We start from the raw sequence: 27,831 nt of genomic DNA on the forward strand, positions 1-27,831 counted from the left end.
AAAACAATCCTCCAGGGGTTGACTCTCAGTATGATCGAACAGCTTCAGTACGTCCTGTAGTAGTGGGAGATTATTGAAAACTGAGGTTATTGTAACTTTTGAAGTGATCTCGCAGACTCCGAGCCTATTTCAATGAGTGCCGAAAAATGTAATTGTTGTGCATGCTGTTTAATCCAATAACCATCTGATGTAACAGACTGCTATATTATCTCTCAGCATACTTAATCGGAGCGGACTTAGCCCTGTCACTTTTTATTAACCTCTGTTGCAACGGGAGAAGGGTTTCACTAATCTGCCATTGTTGGGTTTTGCAGTCTGTAGTGCAAAACAGACTTGGCAGTCAGCGCGAAAGTAAAGGATGTTTAATGATGACGGGCCCCACTGCTATTTGAGCTTATTAAATTGAATAATGTAGTGCTCTTTGAATTAGATAGGAGGGGGATAGTGGTGGTCTGGCAGGGTTTATTTTGGGGGTTAACTGAAATTGCGTGTTCCCTTTCCTGTATTCCTTTCTCTCCCTCTCCCACTGGAGGTTGGCAAACAATTTAATCCCCAATGGCCTCTAACTCCGAAGTGTCTGTTAGCAAAAATGTTGTGTCTGGTAGAGACAGTACCCCCAAGTATATGTTGGAGATAATTGTATTTTGTCTATTTTGGTTGTCTAAGTGTTGTTTTAGGAATAAAATATGAGCTTCATCAGGAAGTATTTTACTAGGGGAATTCAGTCTCCTGTGACAAGCTGATCTCCTACAGTACAGCAAGGCATCATCTGCAGCGTCATCACAGCACTTAACTTCTGTGTCCCCTCTGAATGCTATCCTGTAACTTAGACAGATAGCTGATCGCCGGCTTGCACACCCTCCTCCACAGCATCTAACATGGATGAGGTTTCAGCTCAAGAGATAAAGTAGCAGTTATTTCTCATGTGCTTTGCTCATTTTGTCAGTTTGACTGTTCCACTTATTCAGTGTTTTCTGACTTGCTGAGCTTGAGGGCATCTGAGTGCCATTTCGCAGCCAGATCTGAGTTGTGTTGATTGAATTAGACAAAGTCGGAAGATAATTAAGAACCGCAAGGCGCTGCAAAACTGTCTGCTCCCAAACTGGTGAAAATGAGACGTTGCCACATCAATGAGCGAGCCCGCTCTGCTGGATGTCAGCACTGGGTTATATCAGTTGACACCCTACCTCCTAGAGCTGGAGCCATTTCTCCCCTCCCTTTCATGTTTATCCAAATAGAATTAATCACAAACCCCAAAAACCCTGCTCCTGACAGTGCAAGACATTTGCAAAGCTTTGTTCCCTTCTTTCACCTAAGCATTTCATGACTTTAAGCTGCCAACAGTAGTTTAGCATAAACACCAAAGAGGTGTATTTGTGACAGTGTAATGTGCATGTTAAGTTTCGTTCCCTGCAATGCCATATAACTGCATCCGAAATATGACTAATTATAATGCACTAATGCTCCAATTTAGGTATAGCTTATTTGTGTAAAGTATTCATGAATAAATAATTCATACATTTTATTGAACACTGACACCTGATCACATTTCCTGGTTTTCACATAGGTTTACTTCATGTAGCCTATTTGCTTCGGTGGCCACTGGTTATCTTTTCTGTCCTTGATAACAGATCATTGATAGTGACAGGCATGGATTTGGTGCTTTCTGACCTTGATGTCCTTGGGCTGCATGTAGTCTCCTGTTCTTTAATGTTCACCCTGCCCTGTTATTCTCCAGATATTACAATTCATATTTGATAAATACAATGTTTATAAGACTCCAAAACTTCACAAACTCACAGTAAACTCAGACTTGAAGATAAATCATCGGAACATCCTGATTCTCTGAACCAGATCCTTTGTATTACAACCATAATCCATTCTTCACCACAGAGCAGTCCCATGTAATTCAGTCCCTTCCCAATGCCCCTGAGTTTCCTGTATCAATAAGCCAAAAGGTGAAGCATAATGAACAGCTGCTACTTGACTGAAAAACAAATACTTTCTGGTGTTTAATGTAGAACACAGGAGCTGCTCAATTATATGTTTGAGTCATTAATGTACAGGAAAGGGAGTAGGGCAGTTTTCTGAGGCTTTATGTCTGATGATAGTCTATTGGCAGCTCTTCTACACTCTCACTCACCCTCTGTCTATTTCATGCACTTGGTTTATGGATGTTGGCTGGGACGGCCGCTCCCTCTCCTATGTTCGTTTTGGGGTGGGGAGCTGTGAGTAATGGCTATTGAAGATTTGCTGCTTATATATTTTCAATGGAACAGTAGCTTACAGTATCACAAGGGGTGAGAAAGGGTGCATTGTTTTTGTTTGTGAAAAGGGATTTGCCTGTGCAGATCCCTTTGGTGGACTAGGAGGGAGGCGGGGATGGAGTGGAACACGGGTGCAAAAGGCTCATTTTCAAAGCCACTCACTTGCGCCCATCTCTCACCATGAAGTGGCAAGCGTGGTGAGTGGCTTGTACGTTGTCATGGATACTAAAGCATGGGACCCCAGAGATGGGGAGCAGGGGGACGAATGCCGCCCTGCGTATAGGATTCCTGTCAGGTCTGCCCTAATAGATGGCATTGATAGACCATTTGTCATACTCTAATTGTTCCAGCAAACAGGAAATACCCACTAGTAAAAACAGTGCTATGTCGCTGTGCTTTTAAAGCGGGGAAATGGGAAGGGGATGCGTTGATATACTGTCTAGCACTCTCACTTAAAGAGACAATGCCTCTGTTCCGTTGTTCTGGCCAGCTGGACTGATTAGACCAGGAAGAGTGGTGGTGGTGAGATGAAAGCAGGCAGAAGAAAATAAAGAAAGCTAATCATAAAGCAAACGGCAGTCACTTCTCTGTATCGATGTGGCTAGATGGGGGTGAAACAGGCTGAGAAGTGTTGACAGCCTGGGGAACAACAGTGGCGGGGTTGGGAGTGATTCGTTCTCTCTCCCCTCTTTATTCTACCAGTGAAATGCTGTGGGATAATGCTTGTCCAAGATAATAAATAAAGCAGGGCAGAAGCATAGATTAATGGCTGGGAATAGCACTTCTCTCTTTGACACCCGGAGACGGCCAGACTCCTGAGTTGAGTACAAATTGCACTGGGTACAAAGGTATTACTTGTTCGTACCTGTATTGGCAAGGCTCCTGTGTTTCTGGTAATGCTGTTGAGATTAATCTGGTAGTATATCCCTGATGGGTGGCTTTCCTCCTAGGCTTCCGTGGTAAGCAGGAGGATCTCTGGATCAGATATGCAGACTGCAGACCTCTGGGATCACCCAGGTATTTAAGGGTTCAAGTTGAATTAGCATGTTGAACCCCCTCCCCATCTTACATCCATAGGTCCTAATTCTGTGAAACCTGGACAGATCCTCCTGGAGTTAAAGATTCAATTTGATGGCATAGTGCCATAACTCCAGATGGAGAGAATAGTTTAGGACCTGACGACAATACGCCGCTTTAATCATTCATGCAGCCCTGTCAGGAGCATAATAATTATGAATTTGGAACATATTGTTAGCAATTCCAAAAATCCCAATTTGGTACTTTTTAATAACATTCAAGGTGATTTTCCCTGAAAGTCTGTGTGTTAAGTTTTCCCCCTGACCTTGTACCCCAATTATTGTCATAGTTATGCAGTAAGTGCTAACGTTACGAGGTGATGAGTCTGTCAGTGGGGCCAGGAGGCCTGGATCCCAGAGACCTGTGGTGAGATGAGTGTTCGTAGGGTCACAGTGTGACGGCCCAGCACTTTAGCGTGACCTGGCTGCTCACCTCCAGCCTGATGGACAGATTAAAGGACCATTAAGTATAATTACAACTTCAGTTAGAGAAGTGAACTCACGGTGTCAGAAATGGTTACAAATTGATGCCCTACCCCATCTGCCTTTTAAATTCTGCCTTTCATTAGATTCATCGACTTTTACGATCAACAAGTTTGGACTTTTGACATTCATTAGATTCATCTACTTTTACGATCAACAAGTTTGGACTTTTGGTGTGGGAATGGAAACTTCACAGTGCTGGTGACTCAAAGTGTAAGGGGTGCAAAATATTTTATTTAGCTGTTTCTTCAGGTATTTTGAAATACATTTTCCTCTGTTTTCCCACTGAATCCAATTGTGTCATGGCCAGTCAAATTGTATTTGATGGCTGCAGAGGAGACAGTGACAGGTAGTTCCAATGTGATCCTATGTGCTGCTGTGTGTGTGGCCTGACTTGCTGTCTGTTTGTCTGATTATGTCAAATGTGGTGATGTTGGCGCAACATTGGCTGGGTGTTGCCGTGGTTTGCCAGCTCCTTCAAGCAGGTTGCCAGCTTTGTATGTGGATGGTAATGTGCTCATCTCTGTATCCATAAGAAAACCCACACTACCGCCCAAGAGAAATTGGTCGATGTCATCATCTCAGGTGGAGGCCCAGGCGGCAGACAAAGTTTTCCCAGTTTTACATCAACAGTAATGTTTATAAAAAAAAAATCTTTACGGTAACCTTCCACTCTCCTTCTCATTTGGGGCGATTATTACACCCATAGTGAGAACAAACAGTTTCTCTACTTAATAATTCTCATCACTTTCATCTGATATTCAGTTACCACGGGCAATTTAGTAGTTGAATAATTTTGTGAAAAATTCATTTATTATCGCTGTACATTATGAATCTGGAGAGACAGAGTGGATGGTGGAGGATTTGAAATGGTGTCTGTGGAGCGAGGGATCCAGGGGAAGGTAATGTGTTCTAATGTTCTCAGCCATATGCATTGTTTTCAGGGCTCATCGGTTTTACATCGATTCCCACTGAAGTGTTTAATTGCATCATGAATATGATCTAATTCTGTCCTTTTCTTGGAAACTGGAGCACACTCTGCCAATGATGTACGGCCTTGACAGCGCCACATCAGGATGTATCTTATATGGAATGTAAATTATAGTGTTAAATTAGCCCGGAAAGATAACTAGCTGGCACGGGGAATGGACTCAACAGTTTAATTTAGTGTCAAAAGGCTGTGAAGGGATAAATCACCTCTTTCTCTCCCATCACAGGTTGGAATTACTTCCCTTCCCTGTATGTATTGTATTTCAGTGCTGCTGCAGGAGTTCTTGTGAAGTTCAAACGTTACGTTTTTTTTGCATGGCATCAACTGACTGGTGCCTGTTGGTCGTAGTCAGAACACCTGCTACATGGTCTCAGACCTCTTATTCCACAGATCACTTCTTCTGTTCCCTGGGGGTCTGCATTGCCATATACATGTCATGCAATTTTACACCAGTAATACTGCGGTACTGCAGGGTCTGGTCGAAAATGGACCCGCCCTGGCTACTTGCATTTCCCCTTTTCATTCCTCCTCTTTCTATTCCTTCTCCACTCCTTCCCTCAATGTCCTATTCTGAGTAAGAGTGATTCCTCATGAAACCAGGACAACAACTAAACAAAACATTGAATAATCATTTAGATATAGTTACAAAGTCTTAAAGGGGATATTAATATGGTAAGTGCTACAAAGCAAACATTGATGCCATATGAAGCTTTACCGCTTGCTCTGTAATATGAGGACTATTTTCATTTCAATTCAAAAAGATTTACATACAATTATGAATATTTAAAAATAGAAACATGAATATTGAAAAAAACACCAATATCCCACTCTGGAACGTTGGTATGTCCGTAGAGTATGTTATGTTCAACAATATATAGAAACATTTGCAAAATCAATAATGGTGTTTTTTTTTTCAAGATTCATGTTTGTCTTTCAGTAATCATAAATGTATGTGGATAAAAGCTGTGGATGTAAAATACTCCTCATATTACAGAGCCAGCTGTAAAGCTTCATATGGCAGCAATTTTTGCTTTTTGCAACTACAGATGAGACGACATGGAGTCTTAAAGGAGGCCTGGGTTATGCCAAAATGTCATAACTATGCCAACTTTGATAAAAAAAATTCTTAATTATTCTTTCAGATACAAATGTCAAGGGCAGGGCTTTGAAACAGATTATTTTAAGTGGGTATTCATGGAGCATTGTGGGTATTCGAGGGTGTTGGATCGGCCTTGTTCATGTGAAGGAACTCTCACAGTTTCCTGTCTTCAGGAGTCAAGTGTTTGTCTGAGTTCCCTGCCTCTACACTGACTTACCCTGAATGACCCAAATGGACCAGTGTTCCTGCAATCGTCAGCATGATCTTGCTCAGCCGTTTCCGTTGATAACAACTAACTGAAACATTCAGCCCAATAGGTAAGTTTAATGTGAGAACTTCTGTTTCTGGTGTTCCCAGAGAAAAGTGGAGCAGTCTCATGGAACCTGGTCTGGGTATTTACAACCTGTTCCTGGGAACAGGACAATTCCTAGCAACATAAGTATTACCATGGAACAAGATTGGCATTAGAGACAGTATTAGTGTGACATGTCATCAAAGTGGTCCTCTCATCTAAGTGTGATGCTTTAGTAATGGTGGTTGACATGTAGACATTATATATTTTTTCTTGCCTTCACTATCTACTATTGGGAATAGGCATGTCCACAGGCGTTCCTCACCACCTACTATTGGGAATAGACATTCCTCACCACCTACTATTGGGAATAGACATTCTTCACCACCTACTATTGGGAATAGACATTCCTCACCACCTACTATTGGGAATAGACATTCTTCACCACCTACTATTGGGAATAGACATTCTTCACCACCTACTATTGGGAATAGACATTCCTCACCACCTACTATTGGGAATAGACATTCCTCACCACCTACTATTGGGAATAGACATTCCTCACCACCTACTATTGGGAATAGACATTCCTCACCACCTACTATTGGGAATAGACATTCCTCACCACCTACTATTGGGAATAGACATTCTTCACCACCTACTATTGGGAATAGACATTCTTCACCACCTACTATTGGGAATAGACATTCCTCACCACCTACTATTGGGAATAGACATTCTTCACCACCTACTATTGGGAATAGACATTCTTCACCACCTACTATTGGGAATAGACATTCTTCACCACCTACTATTGGGAATAGACATTCTTCACCACCTACTATTGGGAATAGACATTCTTCACCACCTACTATTGGGAATAGACATTCCTCACCACCTACTATTGGGAATAGACATTCCTCACCACCTACTATTGGGAATAGACATTCTTCACCACCTACTATTGGGAATAGACATTCTTCACCACCTACTATTGGGAATAGACATTCTTCACCACCTACTATTGGGAATAGACATTCCTCACCACCTACTATTGGGAATAGACATTCCTCACCACCTACTATTGGGAATAGACATTCCTCACCACCTACTATTGGGAATAGACATTCCTCACCACCTACTATTGGGAATAGACATTCTTCACCACCTACTATTGGGAATAGACATTCTTCACCACCTACTATTGGGAATAGACATTCCTCACCCAGTATTGCTGATTTTGACACTTTACCAGAGAAAAGGGCCTTTACATGATCAAGAGGGGCTGTTGTTTTCCTTCTTGTCTTCCTCCGGGGGGGTTGTTGGGTTTGGGAGGGATTGGTATGTTAAATGAGCTATGGGAGGTCTGCTGAGGTGTTTTTTTTTTAGGTTCAGTCAGACGAGAATTGCTGTGTTGGGAGTTTGAGGCAGCTGTGTGAAGTCATTTTCCAGGAGCGCAAGCGGGAGAGAGGTGCGGATTAGACAGCGCTTCTGAGCCGGAACAAGTCTGTCTGGGAAGGGATGAAGGCTACAAACAATAGATCTAATTCCCCGCTCACACTGCTAGACAGCAGAGGCACTCACACACCCAGTGTGAATTAGGCCTATTTGCTCCTCTCACAGTCTGAACTGAGCGTGCCATAGCACAGGATCTGCCCGACAGAGAGAAGCTGACACGTTCTTTACATCCTAGCCTTTCTCCTGATCTTCCAATATTTCTGTTTCCAACCGACCTCCAAAAACTGTCTCCACTTTTAGCGTTTTTGTTTCATGTGCTGCAGGTCTTCATTATTGGTGACATAAACATGAACACAGCAGAAAACAGGCTCCAGCATTGTGTTGGAGGGGGAGAAAGGGCATTCCACTGGCGGTGCAGAGAATGTGTGCACCTGTGGCCCCATTTGATTGCGAAACTCCAATGCTGAGAAGTTCATGCCTTTTTAATGTCAGTAATGCTTTGCCTCAGGTCATGCCATAGCCCCGAGGTTAGGGAGGGATCACCAGAGTTGAATCACAACAGCCCTCCTCCCCCAGTCGAACCAAACAGACCCAGTGCCACCTTCTCTCTCTAACACACACACACACACACACACACACACACACACACACACACACACACACACACACACACACACACACGCACACACACACCCCTGACCCCCAGAGCCATGTGGTAGGGTAGAGAATAATGTCACTGACCCAAATGGATTTTGTCCCTCTTCTCTTCCTTCTGATTGGGGACAGTAATGGGTCAACCTCTGTTTGGTTGTGTCGACAACTGTTAACGCAGCAGGTAAATAAGCATTTCTATTAGACTGTCGTGACCTGTACATGTAACATGCATGCTTGTTTGGTTTGGAGCCTACTACTGTAAATGTTTCCTCAGGTAGCCCTCAAACAGTTTCCATGTCAGGATTGTATCTTGCTTTTCAATACCTCATTTAGTATTGAAACAGGAGCTAAATAGCAGCCTGACTGTTTAGAGAAGTGTAGTTGTTATGTGGTGAGTGAATGAGGGAGATGTTGGTATACAGACCTGCTCTCTCCTCTGTGCTTCTCTCTCCCATCTCGGCCATCTCCACCCTGTGAGCCCAGTAATGAGCTGTGGTGGACATGCCTTGTGTTCCCAGGCTAAATTCAATCTCTGGCCTCTGAATGGAGGGAATGGCTCTTTGTGTGTCTTTGAGAGGCAGTGAAATGAAATGGTGTGCACTGAGTGAAGCTGATTTAGAGTCCTGAGAAGAACATGTGGATGCCTGGCAGGCAAGGTTGTGTGCGTGTGCGCATTTATGCACGTCTGAGTGAATGCATGTACGTGTGTGTCAAGGAATGTGCTGCCTTGTTGTGTGTCTATTGAATTAGGTTTTTTATTTAACTCTGCATTACCAAATGGTCTGCCAAAAATACTGTCTGAATGAACATCTCTAGCCCGCTGGTTCATCATTGAGAAACTCATTGTGCTCTCATTGTGACCCATTACGGGGACTGGTGAAGGACCTAGCAATAGGCTAAGTGATTTAATGAGCCAATGTCATTGGCACATGTCTTATTCTTTTTTCCAGGAATGCATTTTCCCTTTAGATGGCAACAAACTACATTTGCACTTAAAACATATTATTTAATCTTCTGTTATTTTACATACAAATTGCATCCTGGGCGATGCATTCATCATTGCTCATATCCACCCTGCTCCTAAATGAAAAATGGATCTGAAATGAATAATGGATCTCTCGCTATAGTATAATTTTCTGTTACTTGAATATAGTCATGTTTCTTCCCCTGCATTCTTTTCCAAATGTTCTTCCTAGTTGCCTGGGAGAGGTTGTGATGTGTGAGGGGATGATATGTTCTTCCTAGTTGCCTGGGAGAGGTTGGGATGTGTGAGGGGATGATATGGTCTTCCTAGTTGCCTGGGAGAGGTTGTGAAGGGATGATATGGTCTTCCTAGTTGCCTGGGAGAGGTTGTGATGTGTGAGGGGATGATATGTTCTTCCTAGTTGCCTGGGAGAGGTTGGGATGTGTGAGGGGATGATATGGTCTTCCTAGTTGCCTGGGAGAGGTTGTGAAGGGATGATATGGTCTTCCTAGTTGCCTGGGAGAGGTTGTGATGTGTGAGGGGATGATATGTTCTTCCTAGTTGCCTGGGAGAGGTTGGGATGTGTGAGGGGATGATATGGTCTTCCTAGTTGCCTGGGAGAGGTTGTGATGTGTGAGGGGATGATATGGTCTTCCTAGTTGCCTGGGAGAGGTTGTGAAGGGATGATATGGTCTTCCTAGTTGCCTGGGAGAGGTTGTGATGTGTGAGGGGATGATATGTTCTTCCTAGTTGCCTGGGAGAGGTTGGGATGTGTGAGGGGATGATATGGTCTTCCTAGTTGCCTGGGAGAGGTTGTGATGTGTGAGGGGATGATATGGTCTTCCTAGTTGCCTGGGAGAGGTTGTGATGTGTGAGGGGATGATATGGTCTTCCTAGTTGCCTGGGAGAGGTTGTGAGGGGATGATATGGTCTTCCTAGTTGCCTGGGAGAGGTTGGGATGTGTGAGGGGATGATATGGTCTTCCTAGTTGCCTGGGAGAGGTTGTGATGTGTGAGGGGAGGATATGGTCTTCCTAGTTGCCTGGGAGAGGTTGTGATGTGTGAAGGGATGATATGAAGTGTAGAGATGGGGATTTTAGAACGAGAAAGCTTCACTCTTAAATAAGGCTGAAGGGAAGTTTGCCATCTATCTCTGGCACGATGACCCTGGTTGTGATCCTTCATTCTACACTATTTTGTGTTGGTGTTTTGCGATGTTTCTGTTTTATATGATAGGCTTATGGATCGGTACTGGAGGCATACATAATATGGGTTGTGGTTGGGTATTCACAGGTGGCTTATAGATGGTAGAGCTGGAATGGGCGGTTGTCCTTTGGGAGGTTATGGGTGGGCAGTGTAGTGTGAACCTGGCAGAGTTGGGGTTGAATACCCTGGTTCTGTGTCTTTATCTGTAATTACATGGTGGAGATTGGGCAGAACTCTAAAGCCCTGTAGATATCTCTGCAGGGACACTGTGCTCCAGGCTGCAGGCAGACAGACAGCAGGGTCTGGGAGTGTGAAGCAGAACCAGCCCTCATCATGCTGTAATCCCACCACAGACGTTTTCCCCTGGGACCAGGGCTGGTGTTCCTTCCTGTCCTCTACGGTTCTGGTTCTGTGGCCTGGCTGCCTGGCGTTCTCTGCCGAGAAGCCTGCTGGGGCGCCTGGAGAGGCAGCCCACTCTGTCGTGCTCTAGTTGTTCTTGTCGGTTTGTCATCCCTAAAGTTTCCAGCGTATCCTAGGAGACGTCCTGACACTCAGTTGCAGATGGTAGCCGGTGGACCATGGCAGTTTGTCACAATGTGTATTGGAATTCACAGTAGGAATGAAATATGAAACAAATATGTCATTATACTTATGTGTTTTCGACTTCACTCATCTATCATTTCCCTTGAACACCTCCCTCCTACTTGTATCTCAACCTTGCCAGGATTATAGGATGAAATACCTGACTTGTCTGAGACATTGTGAAGGTCAATTTATTTTACTCCGGTGGCATCCAACTAATGGTAATATAAACTGTGATGCTGCTGGTTAATTTACTTGTTGCATCTGACTGGTCCACTTCACAGTAATAACAATAATTGCATTATGAAAAAGAGGACACTTTGTCCTGGATTTAATATCTTCATTGCTGTGATGTTGATGATGTTTGGCTTCACCATAAAGAACAGAGAACAAACTTCAGCACAAATGAAGAGGGCAGAATTATTCCCACTCAGTTAAGTGTCTTTTGAAGTTTTAATCTGCAAAAACCAATAAGAGGATGCAAAGTGGAGCCTGTGAGTCAACAATCCCAGTGTTTGATGGGTAAACGGACAGTCAAATGGATGATCTGAAGAGACGTTCATTTTTCTTTAGGCAAATTGGGCTGCTAGGCGACTAATTGATTGATTGCGTGACTTGCTGATACAATCAAAGATCCGGCCTGATTTATGACGATAAATCGATTGATTAATTAGATTTCCTGTGATGGAGGGGGAACCCTGCGATGGCGGTGAAGAGTGGGGGAAAGACACCACCAAGTCATACATCCATCGTGGAGCCGACAGCCATGAGGGAGGGTTTAGTGTGGTAATGAGAGCAGCCTAGATCTCACTGCTGACATTTCCAACGTGCCGGCTACCTCTGACCCACTCCCTAGATTAACCTGCACATGTTCACATAAACACTGCTGATATTAAAAAGATGGGGAGGGAGAGACGTGAAATGAAGTGTGACTTTTTCAGTTTATCGGGTGCATACATCATTAGGGGAACAAAAGAAAATATATTGCACATTCCAGAGTAAATAAAAACATATCTTGTACAGGGTAATACGAGTGCCTCTTGTTGACTCTCTGCATATTACATTTAGCTGGGTGTTTAAATGCTGATTTAAAGCCAGATGGAGCCCATTCTCACCTGTAAATTCTCACCATTCTCACCTTTATGGCCCTTTTGAGAGACATGGCAGGGAAACTGGCTGTATGGTACCCACTCCACACCCCCCTGCACACACGTACAGTTCATGCACACATATGCATACATGCAGACGTACACACATACACCCCTCCGAGGAGAGCAGCTACAATGAACTGTGTGCTGTGGACATCAGGGATGCTTTTTATTTGCTGTGGTTCAGAAAAGGCTGTTCTGGTGATGTGCAGCATCTTACAAAACCACTCTCTGCCTTCCTCCTGAGATCAGTACTGTACAGTATACTAATGATTAAGTTGCATTGGGCAGCTCTTTGTCCAGATGTTATTTGCCTTGATAATACAATTTAAAAAAATACAGGCAGTTCATTTGATTTAGGCATACATTATGAAAGTTACTGTGTTCACCAAAGCAATCTACTTTGCTATTGCAAATCTATAAATGATTTTCCTATTGCAAATCTCACATAAGATTCCCATTCATGAGATGTTAACGTATCTGCTGGGTCTTGCAGCTTTTGTGACAGCAACACAAGTTTTACACTGCTTGTTGTCAGCCCAGGTTGTATTTTCACTCACAGTTCTATTTAAATACATGTATTTTTGGTTCAAATGCTGGAAAATTATAAGAGAGAGCGATAAGTGGCAGAGAATAAAGGAGCCCCTCTCTCTGACAGGTGGCCCTGGTTCATGATGCCGGGCCCCAGGGGCCCCTGGAACACTGAGAGAGAGAGGAGGGACGAGTATCTCAGCGCACAGGTGGTGTGAAACGCGGCCCTCTCTCCTCACCTGAAATATTTAGATTCTTCTTCTGGCAGCGCTTTGATCTTCCTGCAATCGACAAGGGAAAATAGGGGGGAGAAAACAACAAAAAAACAAGAGGAAGATCAGCACACCTGAGAATGAACAGATTGGCATTTTCTTAAGAGAGAATAAACAATTGCAGGTTGTGTGTTTCGCTGCTTCACTATAGTCATTTGTGGTGAAAAGTGGGCCAATGTGGTGATGACTTTATTTGTAGAGCTTTACCGAGTGTTGTCTTATTCTCATGCTGAAATTAATGGTTGGTTTAGGTGAGAGAATCGTCCATCGCAGTCCATTCATACAGTAATTGTAGAGCATCACTCTTAAAATATATATATACACTAAGGTTCAAAAGTTTGGGGTCACTTAGAAATATCCTTGTTTTTGATAGAAAAGCACATTTGTTCTCTATTAAAATAACAGCTCAGCAGCTCAGCAAGGAAGAAGCCACTGCTCCAAAACCTCCATAAAAAAGCCAGTCTACAGTTTGCAACTGCACATGGGGACAAAGATCATACTTTTTGGAGAAATGTCTTCTGGTCTGATGAAACAAAAATAGAACTGTTTGGCCATAATGACCATCGTTATGTTTGGAGGTAAAAGGGGGATGCTTGCAAGCCGAAGAACACCATTCCAACTGTGAAGCACGGGGGTGGCACCATCATGTTATGGGGTTTCTTTGCTGCAGGAGAGACTGGTGCACTTCACAAAATAGCTGGCATCATGAGGTAGGAAAATTATGCATATCTTATATTCTTGGCATGAGTAGCAGGAAGTTGAAATTGGGCACGCTATTTATCTAAAAGTGAAAATTCTGCCCCCTAGCTTTAAAAGGTTAAGGGTAACAAAGTCAAGGTATTGGAGTGGCCATCACAAAGCCCTGACCTCAATCATATGGAAAATTTGTGGGCAGAACTGAAAAAGCGTGTGCGAGCAAGGAGGCCTACAAACCTGACTCAGTTGCACCAGCTCTGTCAGGAGGAATGGGTCAAAATTCACCCAACTTCACCCAAGCTTGTGGAAGGCTACCCGACATGTTTGACCCAAGTTAAACAATTTAAAGGCAATGCTACCAAATACTAATTGAGTGTACGTAAACTTCTGACCCACTGGGAATGTGATGAAATAAATAAAAGTTTTTAAATAAATCATTCTCTCTACTATTATTCTGACATTTCACATTCTTAAAATAAAGTGGTGATCCTAACTGACCTAAAACAAGGAATTTTTACTTGGATTAAATGTCAGGAATTGTGAAAAACTGAGTTTAAATGTATTTGGCTAAGGTGTATGTAAACCTCCGATGACTTCTGTGTGTATATATACAGTACCAGTCAAAAGTTTGGACACTCCTACTCATTCAAGGGTTTTTCATTATTTTTTTGACTAATTTCTACAGTGTAGAATAATAGTGAAGACATCAAAACTATGAAGTAACACTTATGGAATCATGTAGTAACCAAAAAACTGTTAAAAGAATCCAAATATATTTGAGATTCTTCAAAGTAGCCCCCCTTTGCCTTAATAACATCTTTGCACACTCTTGGCATTCTCTCAACCTGCTTCACCTGGAATTATTTTCCAACAGTCTTGAAGGAGTTCCCACATATGCTGAGCACCTTTCCTTCACTCTGCGGTCCAACTCACCCCAAACCATCTCATTTGGGTTGAGGTCGGATAATTGTCGAGGCCAGGTCATGCAGATCTCCCATCACTCTCCTTCTTGGTCAAATATCCCTTACACAGCCTGGAGGTGTGTTCGGTCATTGTCCTCTTGGGAAAAACAAATAATAGTCCCACTAAGCACAAACCAGATGTGATGGTGTATTGCTAGGGTAGCCATGCTGGGTAAGTGTGCCTTGAATTCTAAATAAATCACTGACTGTCACCAGTAAAGCACCCCCACACCATCACACCTCCACCTCCATGCTTCACTGTGGGAACCACACATGCGGAGATCATCTATTCACCTACTCTGCGACTCACAAAGACACGGTTGTTGGAACCCAACATCTCAAATTCAGACCAAAGGACAGATTTCCACCTGTCTAATGTCCATTACTTGTGTTCCTTGGCCAAGGCAAGTCTCATATTCTTATTGGTGTCCTTTTAGTATTGGTTTCTTTGCAGTAGTTTGACCACGAAGGCCTGATTCACTCAGTCTCTTCTGAACAGTTGATGTTGAGATGTCTGTTACTTGAACTCTGTGAAGCATTTATTTGGGCTGCAGTTTCTGAGGCTGGTAACTCTTATGAACTTATCCTCTGCAGCAGAAATCCTGGGTCTTCCTTTCCTGTGGCGGTCCTCACGAGAGCCAGTTTCATCATAGCGCTTGATGGTTTTTGCGACTGCACTTGACATTGCACTTGACATTTTCCAGATTGACTGACCTTCATGTCTTAAACTAATGATGGATTGTCATTTCTCTTTGCCTATTTGAGCTGTTCTTGCCTCAATATGGACTTGGTCTTTTACCAAATAGGGCTATATTCTGTATACCATCCCTACCTTATCACAACACAACTGATTAGCTCAAATGCATTAAGAAGGAAATAAATTCCACAAATTAACTTTTAACAAGGCACACTGGTGACTACCTCATGAAGCTGGTTGAGAGAAAGCTTTGCACATTTTTGGCAATCATCAAGAAAAAGGGTGGCCACTTTGAAGAATCTCAAATATATTTTGATTTGTTTAACACTTTTTTATTTTTGGTTACTTCATGATTCCGTATCTGTTATTTCATAGTTTTGAGATCTTCACTATTATTCTACAGGGTAGAAAATAGTGAAAATAAAGAAAAATCCTGGAATGAGTAGGTGTTTCCAAACTTTTGACGGGTACTGTGTGTGTGTGTGCGTACACACATATGTGTGTATGTATGTATGTATGTATGTATGTATGTATGTATGTATTACTGCTCAAAAAAATAAAGGGAACACTAAAATAACACATCCTAGATCTGAATGAATGAAATATTCTTATTAAATACTTTTTTCTTTACATAGTTGAATGTGCTGACAACAAAATCACACAAATTATCAATGGAAATCAAATGTATCAACCCAAGGAGGTCTGGATTTGGAGTCACACTCAAAATTTAAAGTGGAAAACCACACTACAGGCTGATCCAACTTTGATGTAATGTCCTTAAAACAAGTCAAAATGGGGCTCAGTAGTGTGTGTGGCCTCCACGTGCCTGTATGACCTCCCTACAACGCCTGGGCATGCTCCTGATGAGGTGGTGGATGGTCTCCTGAGGGATCTCCTCCCAGACCTGGACTAAAGCAGCGAGACATGATGTCCCAGATGTGCTCAATTGGATTCAGGTCTGGGGAACGGGCGGGCCAGTCCATAGCATCAATGCCTTCCTCTTGCAGGAACTGCTGACACACTCCAGCCACATGAGGTCTAGCATTGTCTTGCATTAGGAGGAACCCAGGGCCAACCGAACCAGCATATGGTCTCACAAGGGGTCTGAGGATCTCATCTCGGTACCTAATGGCAGTCAGGCTACATCTGGCGAGCACATGGAGGGCTGGGCGGCCCCCCAAAGAAATGCCACCCTACACCATGACTGACCCACCGCCAAACCGGTTATGCTGGAGAGGATGTTGCAGGCAGCAGAACGTTCTCCACGGCGTCTCCAGACTCTGTCATGTCTGTCACATGTGCTCAGTGTGAACCTGCTTTAATCTGTGAAGAGCACAGGGCGCCAGTGGCGAATTTGCCAATCTTGGTGTTCTCTGGCAAATGCCAAACGTCCTGCATGGTGTTGAGCTGTAAGCACAACCCCCACCTGTGGACGTCGGGCCCTCATACCACCCTCATTGAGTCTGTTTCTGACGGTTTGAGCAGACACATGCACATTTGTGGCCTGCTGGAGGTAATTTTGCAGGGCTCTGGCAGTGCTCCTCCTGCTCCTCCTTGCACAAAGGCGGAGGTAGCGGTCCTGCTGCTGGGTTGTTGCCCTCCTACGGCCTCCTCCACGTCTCCTGATGTACTGGCCTGTTTCCTGGTAGCGCCTCCATGCTCTGGACACTACGCTGACAGACACAGCAAACCTTGCCACAGCTCGCATTGATGTGCCATCCTGGATGAGCTGCACTACCTGAGCCACTTGTGTGGGTTGTAGACTCCGTCTCATGCTACCACTAGAGTGAAAGCACCGCCAGCATTCAAAAGTGACCAAAACATCAGCCAGGAAGCATAGGAACTGAGAAGTGGTCTGTGGTCACCGCCTGCAGAACCACTCCTTTATTGGGGGTGTCTTGCTAATTGCCTATAATTTCCACCTGTTGTCTATTCCATTTGCACAACAGCATGTGGAAATTTTTGTCAATCAGTGTTGCTTCCTAAGTAGACAGTTTGATTTCACAGAAGTGTGATTGACTTGGAGCTACTAAGTGTTGTTTAAGTGTTCCCTTTATTTTTTTGAGCTGTGTGTGTGTGTGTGTGTGTGTGTGTGTGTGTGTGTAGATATATATATTTATATATATATTTATTAAGAGTGATGCTCTACAGTTCCTTTGCCTTTCACAACTACGAATGGACTGCGATGGACGATTCTCTCTCAGAAACCAAACATTAATTTCAGCATGAGAATAAGACAACCCACGATAAAGCTCTACAAATAAAGTCATCACCACCACGTTGGACCACTTTTATATACAGTCAAATCTTTATCATTCACATCCAGTCTCCATTTTACCAGACCTTATTTGGCCTGTTGAGGTTATGTTTTCACTCAGGTTTCAACCCCCAGCTTACTAATGAATCCAGGGAGGTCTAATCAGTCAGTGGCCATGTATTACAGTATGACAATAGACATCCTGATTGTAACCACAGACTTGGAGATGAGGAGAACAATGGGCCTAGCTTAATGATGATAAATAAGCTCTTCTAATTGGCCGTTCAATTAGAATGTTCACCCATAGATAGCAGTTTGAAGGTTCTAATTGGAGGACATTTAAAGACATCCCTAGGATTCTAGATTCAATGGAAGGGCTATGTTAGGCTGTAGTTTTTATTCGTAAAAAATGTTTAAGGTGCTGTCTCAACTGAAAAATACCATAATGGTAATGTGTTAGCCTTTCTTATCAGTGGTTGTGTGTGCGTGCGCACATGTGTTTAAAAAGAGAAAGAAGTGTTGACGGGACGATGTGCTTTGGTGCATCAGGCTATAAAACTCCCTAAATGAAGCTGGCTATGACGAACAATGTCTGACAACACCAGTCACACCTTTTGCTGATGGTTGTAACGCTCACACGCCTCTCATCCCCTTTGTGAGATTTAGCTTGCTGTTTAAAGACAGCCTGACTGACTGGGGATTAATTATTTGGGATGATTTATCAGGCTTACTAGTCCAGGGTTTAGAAAGGTGTCAAAATTTAAATGTGATTTTCAGCCTACACAAACTATTCAACACCACCACTTTCTACTTCCTATGTACTGCACTACTGCTGCACAGTGGACACTGGTACCAATCACTGTACTACTGTTGCATAGTGGACACTCTGATACCAATCACTGTATGGTTTGAACACAGTGGAGAGTGGAGTAGTGGAAATGAGAGCAGCTGAATGAACAGGGAGGTATTATAGTAGACAGTTGTGTAGAGATGTAGAGAGCTGCTTGCCTGTCAGTTGGTCGGTCAGCCCAGGGAGGGAGGCCAGATAAGGGCTCATCCTGTATATGGACAGAAGCCAGCCAGCCAGCCGAGGCCCTGCCTGCCCTGAACCCCTCTCCCTCCCCAGCCTTGTTTTTCTTTTTCTCCACCCCTCAGCGGCTGGGGGGTGCCAGTAATAACGTTGAGGCCAGACCAGACTGCAGTGATCGGGGCCATTGATTGTGGTGATTTGATTTATAGATCGATCCCACTCAAATGTGGCGTCTGAGATGCGGGGCCAATCTTAGACAGCTATGGCCAATCTTGTGCCCTACAGAGAATAGGAGGGGATAAGGAATGTATAAAAGGAAACTAGACTTATCTTAATCACACACTGGCTCCAGTGCTGCCTTGCTACGACCAGTGTGTGTGTGTGTGTGTGTGTACTCTTTTGTGTGTGAGCTTGCATGCAATGTGTGTTTGTGTCTCTTGGTGTGCGTATGCGGTGGGGGTTGTGAGGCTCCACAGTCACCAGGCAGAACAGAGTGGATCTATAAATTGATGGAATTCAAAGCCTCCAGCATCGATTACCATTATAACTAACAGCAGCACACAGAATGTCTGATTATTTTTAGACAAAGATTCTGTGCTCTCAGCAGCAATTCTGCTGATGCTGTCACACTTTCAGACATTTGCCTATGATTGCAATTAGATGAGATGCAAAAAGAAAAATAATACCCATCTGCATTTTCCCCTGTCCTCCTCGCCCTATTTTCCCCTTTATTTGTGCTGTCCAAGCCCGCTGCATACAATAGTGTGTGCCTGTGAGTCTACATTCTATTGCAGTATCTTGGTAGTTTTTCCCACCATGTTTTGTCTTGGTGGAAGGCCAAGAAACAGCTTATGGCCACAGATGTAATTGAGAGGGGAAGGTTTAAGGAATCAATTTCAAATATACTGTTTTACAATGTAGTAGCTTCACATTTTTACAGAAAACATTTTATACATGCTTCTCACACGCTACTGATTTTGTATGTCTTTTATGTATTGAATGTTTTTACAGACAAACGTCAATGGATATGTCGTGGGATTGATGGACTAAGAAGCTTTAATAAGCATTAATATTATTACTACTTGCTAACATCAATGTTTGTAATGGTCCAATGGTGATTTATTTCATAGCATTGTCGATACATTGTAGTACCAAAAATATGATGTTCCTGATATCAAGATCTCTCCACTGCTTTCTTATCACCATTATCCTCCATTTTGCTTGTCTTGTTTTTCATGTCCCTCTGTGGAGTCTAAAAGGACTACTCCCTGCTGTCTTTTCAGCAACACAACACACAAGCTTAAATACCTCACCCACCTAATGCTGTGTGACTGGCTTTGTCAGGACATGTGACTTCTCCTCCACAGAGACTGTCCTCAGCTCCTCCACAGATACTGTCCTCCGCAGGACCAAGCCTGGGCACACCCTCCCTCTGGACCGGCCCTGCTCAGCATCCCCCTTACCCCCTCTCCTCCTTCAACTACCCCCCTCTTCCTCCTACCCCCACCCCAGTGATAGCTCTGCCCTCCCTAGGGGAACCTCATCAATTACGTCCGGATGTTTGACTGGCAGAGGCTTAATGACAGGAGCTCGGTATTGACCTGACTGCTACACACTGAAAATTCGGTTCCGATCGCCTTTTTAAAAAACTTGTCAAACGATTCCTGGGAAATTCTTCTTTGCACAGGGAATCAAACTTGTTTACGCGCCCTATTTTCAATGTTTTTTTGGACTCTCCATGCGGATTCATGGAGATAAGTGAATCTTATCCATAACTCAAGGTGAAATGGATCAGCTTTGATTAGTGAGGTGTAAAATATTTTAGTTCAAGAGACTTCAAGTACAATGTGTTGTACAGTTGTTCCATCATCCGTCTCTTCAAGAAAACCAAACAGGGAAACAATGTTCTGCTTCAGTTCCCTTCAAGAACGTGGGCAGACACCAGGTTTCATTTGATGTGCTATTGCCCAGCCTTTTCAGCTATTGTTGTTTTACTCATATAGATAGATGTATTCACTTGTCTCGTTGGTTGTGTCACGACTTCCGCCGAAGTCGGTTCCTCTCCTTGTTCAGGCGGCGTTCGGCGTCACTGGCTTTCTAGCCATCGCCGATCCACCGTTCATTTTTCCATTTGTCTTGTCTTGTTTTCCTACACGCCTGGTTTCAATTCCCTCAGTATTAGACGTGTATATAACCCTCTGTTCCCCCCATGTCTGTGTGTGGAATTGTTTGTTGTTTCGTGTATGTGCATGCTAGACTGGTTTGCTCTGGGTTATGTCAACCCATATTGTGTTTAGTGTTCTTAGTGCGGTGTGTTTGTTCGCCGAAATAAAAGGCTCCTTTGGCTACCCAACTTCTGCTCTCCTGCGCTTGACTCCCTTACAGCCAGTTACGCATACCTAACAGGTGGAGCTACTCACAAATGAATGGAAACTGAAATCCATGGTACATTTAACATACAATAAAAATAAGTGCTATGTTATGATGCCATTTGATAAGTTTATACATTTTACATTCCTTGCCCAACACTAGACTCATGTTTTCACTTTTGCAACTAATAAACTTGGTGGAGACTTTGAGGATATACTGCAAACACTGAACTATACACTCCAATTACACTTTACCCACATAACCAGTGCTTGACTTGGGATGAAAGAAGTGCAGGAGATGTCTTTTTCCAAGTTGGTCCATTAGACTATGTTCACCGAAATTCACAAACAATATTTTGCTATAGAGTAGAGGTCGACCGATTTTTTTTATTTTTTTTATTAAAAAAAAAATAAAAATTTAAATGATTTTTCAAAACCGATACCGATTATTGGAGGACCAAAAAAAGCAGATACCGATTAATCGGCCGATTTTTATTATTTATTTATTTATTTGTTTGTTTGTTTGTAATAATGACAATTACAATACTGAATGAACAGTTATTAACTTAATGTAATACATCAATAATCAATTTAGCCTCAAATAAAAATGCACGAAAGTGCTGTTTGAATTAATGTTTACGCGCCTGCTTCTGCCTACCACCGCTCAGTCAGATACTTAGATACTTGTATTCTTGTATGCTCAGTCAGATTATATGCAACGCAGGACATGCTAGATAATATCTAGTAATGTCATCAACCATGTGTAGTTAACTAGTGATTATGATTGATTGTTTTTTCATAAGATACGTTTAATGCTAGCTAGCAACTTCCGCGAATGCAATAAGCCAAGGTAACAGGCAGTCTCCTTGTGGAGTGCAACGAGAGAGAGGCAGGTCGTTATTGCGTTGGTCTAGTTAACTGTAAAGTTGCAAGATTGGATCCCCCGAGCTGACAAGGTGAAAATCTGTCGTTCTGCCCCTGAACGAGGCAGTTAACCCACCGTTCCTAGGCCGTCATTGAAAATTGAGAATGTGTTCTTGTGAATGTGAATGTGTTCTTAACTGAACTGGTATATAAGGTATATAACATTTAAAAAATCGGCGCCCAAAAATACAGATTTCCGATTGTTATGAAAACTTGAAATCGGCCTTAATTAATCGGCCATTCCGATGAATCGGCCGACCTCTACTATAGAGACCTCCTGATTATTCACAGTTGTGGGTTCCTACACATTTTCCATGACTTCTCCATGACTTAACCACATTTTCATCACTTATTATAGCCTACATAAAAAAGTAACCATTATTGACCCTGGAAGGCTGCTGTGTCTGATCCCATACAGGCCTACCATCTCCTGCCATTGTGCTCTTGATCAAGGCACTTAACCGCCCACAAAGTAGAACTGCACTATTAGTCACATGTGGTCAACCCTCCACCTGGACAGCTCCTGGGTGTGCAGGCTTGGCATCCCTGAAACACCCAAGTCTGCTTATCAAGGTCCTGTTGAGTAGCTGTTGTTTAGTCTACAATGTGGCTTGAACGCCTGCACACCCAGTAGCTATTCTGGAGGATGGTTGCCACCTTTGATATACATTTATTGCAATATTACAACCAAATACTTTTGTCTTTATAAAAGGATTCCCTCATTCAATAAATCAGGAATCAAATGGATAAGGTAGGCTACTTCAAAGCAAGGTATCTAATTAGACATGTTTATGTTTAAGGCTCAAATATTCATGTTTTAGGGTAGATGTTTAACATTACATGGCTACTGTTTAATAGAGGCGTCGTAACGTTGTATTAGTTAATGTGACGACTGTTGCTCATAGAATTATTAAAGTTTCTAATTGCTTGATTAACTGAATCAAGCAATTATTAGCTCATTAACCTGGGGCACCATGGGAAAATGTGTTTTATTGAGTTTCTATTTCCCAAATTAACTCAAAGAATATCAGAACATTGATTTTACAACAGTCGCTAATGAATCAGTTTCCTCTACAGTCTCATTCTGAACGTCGCATAATCCGGGAATCTGCACGGACTCACCAATGAGTTCGTACCACACCAATCTTAGTTGAGTATTTATTTACTAGAAAGCTAAAATGATGATAAAAGATATACATACACAAAAACACATTCTAGGCTATTGATTAGAACTTAGTATAACGGGCCAACACACTATGGCGCATGTCACCCAAAATGGGGATTTAAAAGAGAGAAAAAGAAAGTACACGAGAGAAATATACATTTGGGTGCATTTGTCAGCTAGGCTTATTTTAACCCTAGCCTTGCCCCAAACTGCCGCTCTTATGGGTCAGAATATAATGAGGTAATTACGTGTGGGAGTTCTCAGATGGGAAGCTCCGCGTGGGTCGTTTAGGCTTCTCAATTACGCACTTCTCCGGCGCAACCCTCTGGTCGTCCTCACGATGTCAGTGTCCTTTTGGTCTGATTCCTCGCCCTTGCTCTGGGAGGGCTCTTCTGAGGACAGACAGCTCTGTAGCTCAGAGCTCACAGCGTAGGACTGAAACAGTGTAGATACCACAATTCGATGGAGAGTGGAGGTTAGGTGGTCCGGCTTGAATTCATCCGCTTAGACACAGCTACTCATCAGTAGCATGGGTAGAAAAAGATTTCTTTGTCTTCAACCTTGGGTTGAGTTTTGGGTTCGTTGACTTTTTAGACCTCGGCTGCAGCTTGGGTCACTTAGTCTGATATGTTAATTCTTCCCTCACGTCTTATACCCTCGGGTCAGAAGTGGGTGTATCCGCCTTTAGAGCAATTCTCTGGGCGTACCAAGTTAAGAGGCAAGGTCTAGATTTGACTCAAATCCAATTTTAGACAACTAACTTCACATTTCATCTTTACCAAAACATTCTCTTTTTTGAGATTTTGAGATTTTCCACACAACGTACAATGTATAAACAACAAGCATATCCTAGTGAAACTCTTACAGTTACAATGTTTCCGTAATAACGTAATCTATTAACCTTAACAAAACAAAAATGACATTCATTTTCATATTCCATCTATCGTCATGACCACCATTGTGGCTGACGGAAACCATTGTTCCAAAGTCCCTTTATTTCATGTTTAATGTTCTGAGGCTGGTTCTCCATAGTGAGAGGACAAAGGGATGTTGTCCGTGGCCTCAGATTTACCTTGGGCGTGAGGGGTCATAAAACCCCCACATCTTCAGACCCCTAGATCTCTCCTCCTCTGTCTGACCTGATCAGGACAGTCATGACAGAGGGGAATCCCAGCTTTCCAACGGTGCACGTGGAAAGGCGACAGACATTAATGCTTAGCTATAGTTAACTAGCTCGATAACTGCTTCATGTTATGTTTTGAATTGGCTATCTAGTTAGTCTGTTGTCTGTCATTGTTTTATACGTGCTGCTGAAATGTCGCGCTCTCTCTTCTCGGGCAATGGCCCACTCGCACTGGCACACACGCAGCACACACTGGCAGGCACGCAGCACACACTGGCACACATGCGGCACACACTGGCACACACGCAGCACACACTGGCAGGCACTGGCAGGCACTGGCACACACGCAGCACACACTGGCAGGCACTGGCACACACGCAGCACACACTGGCAGGCACTGGCACACACGCAGTACACACTGGCAGGCACTGGCACACACGCAGCACACACTGGCAGGCACTGGCACACACTGGCAGGCACTGGCAAACACGCAGCACACACTGGCAGGCACTGGCACACACTGGCAGGCACTGGCACACACGCAGCACACACTGGCAGGCACTGGCACACACGCAGCACACACTGGCAGGCACTGGAACACACACAGCACACACTGGCACACACGCAGCACACACTGGCAGGCACTGGCACACACTGGCAGGCACTGGCACACACTGGCAGGCACTGGCAGGCACTGGCACACACAGCACACACTGTCAGGCACTGGCACACACGCAGCACACACTGGCAGGCACTGGCAAACACGCAGCACACACTGGCAGGCACTGGCACACACACTGGCAGGCACTGGCACACACTGGCAGGCACTGGCACACACGCAGCACACACTGGCAGGCACTGGAACACACACAGCACACTGGCACACACGCAGCACACACTGGCACACACGCAGCACACACTGGCAGGCACGCAGCACACACTGGCAGGCACGCAGCACACACTGGCAGGCACGCAGCACACACTGGCAGGCACGCAGCACACACTGGCAGGCACGCAGCACACACTGGCAGGCACGCAGCACACACTGGCAGGCACGCATCACACACTGGCAGGCACTGGCACACACTGGCACACACTGGCACACGCAGCACACACTGGCACACACGCGGCACACACTGGCATACACGCAGCACACACTGGCACACACGCAGCACACACGCAACACACTGGCACACACTGGCACACACTGGTACACACTGGCAGGCACGCAGCACACTGGCACACACTGGCACACACTGGCAGGCACTGGCACACACGCAGCACACTGGCAGGCACTGGCACACACGCAGCACACTGGCAGGCACTGGCACACATGCAGCACACACTGGCAGGCACTGGCACACACGCAGCACACACTAGCAGGCACTGGCACACACGTAGCACACTGGCAGGCACTGGCACATACGCAGCACACACTGGCAGGCACTGGCACACACGCAGCACACACTAGCAGGCACTGGCACACACGTAGCACACTGGCAGGCACTGGCACATACGCAGCACACACTGGCAGGCACCTGCACACACGCAACACACACTGGCAGGCACTGGAACACACACTGGCAGGCACTGGCACACACGCAACACACACTGGCAGGCACTGGAACACACACTGGCACACACGCAGCACACACTGGCAGGCACTGGCACACACGCAGCACACACTGGCAGGCACTGGCACACACGCAGCACGCACTGGCAGGCACTGGCACACACGCAGCACACACTGGCACACACGCAGCACACACTGGCAGGCACTGGCACACACACAGCACACACTGGCAGGCACTGGAACACACGCGGCACACACTGGCAGGCACTGGCACACACGCGGCACACACTGGCAGGCACTGGCAGGCACTGGCACACGCAGCACACACTGGCAGGCATTCTCCATTCAATGCATTCTGCTTTGCTCAACATTATTTTTCTTCTGTGTGTGCGTCTGGGTCTGCAATAGGCTACTTAGTTTTATAGAGGAGCCGGGAACCAATTCCCCAAAAATGAGAAGTGCCAGAATGGCGCTGCGGACAGCTCCGGCCCAAATTAAGCACTGCACATAATTACAATGTAAATACATATGTTATTGGACTCTTCATGTGAAGAAGCAACCAAACATTGTGTTGAATTTGACTGAAATGAGGCATCAATGTGATTTGCTTTACTTTAGTCTCTTCATGGACAATGAAGGGCTGGGCAATTCAGAATCAGCACTATAATCCACACAAAGCCACTTCTAACAGGATTCTCTCTCAGCCAGATTAGCTGCTGGTCTAGGGCTGCTTGAATCTGTTGGAGGCTAGCCCACTCCTAACAGCCAAGTCCCAAATCCCCCAAAAGTCTCATCCAATATGGGTTAGAATGGCTGACTGAAGCACAGTGACTAGCTAATAAGAGCACAGGCAGTCGGAAACCAAATAGGAATGTGTTTCTGACAAAAAAATGATTTACAATCTGAGATGCATGAGAATGGGATAAGCAAAGGGAAGTGTAATCCATTCTGACTCTTGGAGAAAGTCCTTAGGCAAAGGACCCATTTCTTAAGAAGGCACAACTGTCCCCAAGAGAGATCAAATAAAACTCATCAATGGGAGCATTCTGTCATTGGTTTTGGAGAGAGAAAGGTGGCCTCTTTCAAGGACCAGTACAGTAATCTATTTACATCGAGATCTGATGAAACTGAAGGGTTAAAATTCTTTCACTGGGAATAAGTGGAATCAGTTACATTTTTCAAATATGGAACTAGAGTTTTGTCCCTAGGTTTTCTCTCTTTGGCTCGTGATAATTTATTAAATTGCTTTTAAGTAAGACTGGAGATTAATTAAAACACAGTCAATTTCATTTTCCAGCGTCATATATAAATTCACTGTTAATTGAATCCCTCACTCCAGTTTTTATATTATATCCCAGCAGATACAAGGGAAGACCATATAAAGAAATAAAACCAAATCCAAGAGGACAGGAAAAGAGATGGGATTAAAGGGGACAAACGTTGTCAGTGGAGACGAGTACTGTAGCAAGATTTTAGATGTGTTTTGTTGGTTTGCAGAAAGAGTTGGAAATTGGATGATTAGTCAATGGATGCTATTGGATTTGTGAATGGCAAGTGGTGTGGTGAGGCTATAAATGCATGGGTCTGAGGAATGGCTGTGTACACAGATCGCTGGGAATTGTACAGTGGATGTTGATAGGGTGGAGTTTTAGCAAGTACTGTATCACCAGGTATTGAAGGATTTAGGCATATTAATTGTGATTTAGGCAATTGTGACACTAATAGGACAATGTGGGTTATTAGTACTGGGCCTAGATAAGATACCAGCAGTATATTTATGTTATTAAAATCCACCTGAAATCAATGCAAAGATGTGGAAGAGAGATTTTAATGAAATAGAGGCTTCAATGTGATCTCTGTTAATCATGGAAAAATAAATTATGTTGTGTTGAATTGTGTCTTGTCTAGGCTTAAAATCAGCTCTTAATTTCTCCAGGAAGCCCCATATTTGTTTATAAGGTTGTTTGTCAGGTTATTGGTTCCTTCACACGTGACTCTGCTTGCCTTGTTTAT

At 44.0% G+C, this 27,831-nt stretch overlaps 1 protein-coding gene across 2 annotated transcripts in view; it reads left to right on the top strand.

Moving 5' to 3' along the window:
* Positions 1-27,831, top strand: part of LOC110525518 (homeobox protein cut-like 2) — a 116,796-nt gene that overhangs the window by 17,931 nt on the left and 71,034 nt on the right. The gene's annotated exons all lie outside the window — the stretch shown is intronic.

This window comes from Oncorhynchus mykiss, chromosome 6, assembly GCF_057628025.1.
Source record: "Oncorhynchus mykiss isolate SJ-2025 chromosome 6, ASM5762802v1, whole genome shotgun sequence".
Taxonomy (NCBI): Eukaryota; Metazoa; Chordata; class Actinopteri; order Salmoniformes; family Salmonidae; genus Oncorhynchus; species Oncorhynchus mykiss.